This window comes from Argentina silus (genome assembly GCF_951799395.1).
Source record: "Argentina silus genome assembly, chromosome: 9".
Taxonomy (NCBI): Eukaryota; Metazoa; Chordata; class Actinopteri; order Argentiniformes; family Argentinidae; genus Argentina; species Argentina silus.
Window position 1 is genome coordinate 12,435,762 of NC_139663.1, and position 2,421 is coordinate 12,438,182.

Here is a 2,421-nt window from a genome sequence, read left to right on the forward strand (position 1 = left end):
TCCAACGCCCAACCTAAGCATTGTTAACGCCATGCTCTACCAACTGAGCCACAGAGGACCACATAATTCGTCACCAATGAAACTGTGTTGCCATTTCTTAATTGCTCTTTGCGTAGATTGTTTCTATAGGTCACATCTTTCTGGGCACACCTGGGCATTTTATTGTGACTTTGTGTGTGTGGGTGTGCTTGTGTGGGTGTTTGTATGTGATAGAGTGAGCATTTTGAACAAAGTGGTTGTTTGTGTTCTGTTTATGTTGTTATATGTGAGAGACACCACTGTATGTCCCCCTTTACAGTTTTTTCTGAATGCTTAAACACTAACAGCGATTCTTGAAGCACTGTCTCTGAAACCATTAACACTTGTAGCCAATGGATTTACCAAGTGTGCCAAACTGAACGCACGTTCTCTGCTTTTCACTTTTTGCAAAACTGTAAACACAACTCACTGCTTTACACTCAGTTTGCAATTTAATAACACACTTCTAGCAAAACTGTAAACATTGGTCTCTACATTGCTACACTATTTTGCCAATTGCCTTTCCACAATGACACATGTGAAAACACTTTTAGATAATGAGTTCATTTACAAATCAGAGCTTGAGCACTAGAAATAGTGCCTTTGGTTTGGACAACAATGGAGGCCAATATTGGACAGAGAGTAAGAGCGGTGAGAACGAGAGGAGGACGAGGAGGACAAGGAGGAGGAGGTGAAGAAGTAAGAGGAGGAGGAGGAGGAGAAGGAAGAGGTGAAGTAGGATGGGGGAGAAGGAGAGGACGGGGAAGAGGAAGGGGAGTCAGGAACACAATAACTGATGAAATCAGTGGTTGACCATGTTATCAACCATGGGATGAGCATGAGGGAGGCTGGGCAACGGGTTCAACCAAATCTGAGGCGCTATATTGTTGCAGGTATCATCCGGATATTTTGAAATGAGAACCGGTTAGTAACTGTAAGTGCTGTAGTCTTACTGGTACAGTAATATGTACTGCACTTTCATAATGAGAAGGATCTATCACTAAAACCATTCAAACGTTTTTACAGAACTGCAAGAAAACCAGTATCTGGTGGAAGAGGTCGACTGTTCACCCCAGAGCAGGAGACCCACATTGTAAATATGGTCATTGCAAATAACTGCATCAGAACTGCAGGACCACGTAATGGCAGATAACACCATATTCCAAAACGTCAACAGAGTGAGTCTCTCTGCACTGTCTCGTCTACTGATACGCAATAGAATTAGGATGAAGCAGCTGTGCAGAGACCCTTTCGAAAGAAACTCAGACCGTGTAAAACAACTGAGATATGAATATGTGCAGGTCAGCTATACTATCCTATCATTGGTACTGGATCTGGAAGTGTATGGTGCTACATCATATTGACTGATCTCTGTCTTTTCGTACTGTGCTGTATTGTTTTGTCTTGTTTCTTTCAGAGTCATGGAGCTGGAAGCAGATGCAGTGCATCATGAGCTAATATGTGTGGACGAGGCAGGTTTCAACCTTGCAAAAACAAGGGGCCGTGGCAGAAATATCGTCGGACACCTTGCCATCATCAACATCCCGGGACAACATGGTGGCAACATAACAATGTGTGCGGCTATTAGTCAAAACGGCATCCTTCACCATCATGCAATCCTAGGCCCATACAACACTGCACACATTCTCACATTTCCGGACACCCTCCACAACAGACTAATTCCTAATGACCAGAGGCCAGAGCAGCCCAGGTACGTTATAATCTGGGACAATGTTAGTTTCCACCGGGCTGCTTTGGTCCGCAATTGGTTCACAGGTCACCCACTTTTCATCTGACTCAATCTCCCCCCATACTCTCCGTTCTTGAATCCTATTGCTCTGCATGGTGTTGGAAGGTGTATGATCGCCAGCCCCACCAACGCATAGCCCTTCTACAGGCAATGGAGGAGGCTTGTGGAGACATGGATCAGGGGTCATGCCAGGCCTGGATACGGCACTCCAGGCGATACTTTCCACGGTTCCTAGCTCAAGACAACATCGCTTGTGATGTGGACTAAGTCTTATGGCCAGACCCACAAAGAAGGCAAGATTTAGCCGAATTTCATGTGTGTGCGCGCGCGTGGTTCCGTACGTATGTGTCACACAAAGTGTGTGTGTGTGTGTTCCGTATGCATGTGTCACTGTGTATGTGTGTGTATATGTGTGTATTTGCGTATCAGTGTGTGTGTGTGTTGTTCTGTATGTATGTGTCTCTGTGTGTATGTCAGTGCGTGTCTGGGAGCAGCTGTGGGTCCTGTGTTTGAACCCGAGCTCACATGGGCAGAGTGAGGGAGGGCCGTAGGGTGAGGAGGCGATGGGAGAGGGGGCTGCTGCCGACAAACTCCCCATCTCCCTCTCCCCTTTCATCTCTCCCTCCCGGCCTCCAACAACGAACTCTTTCATT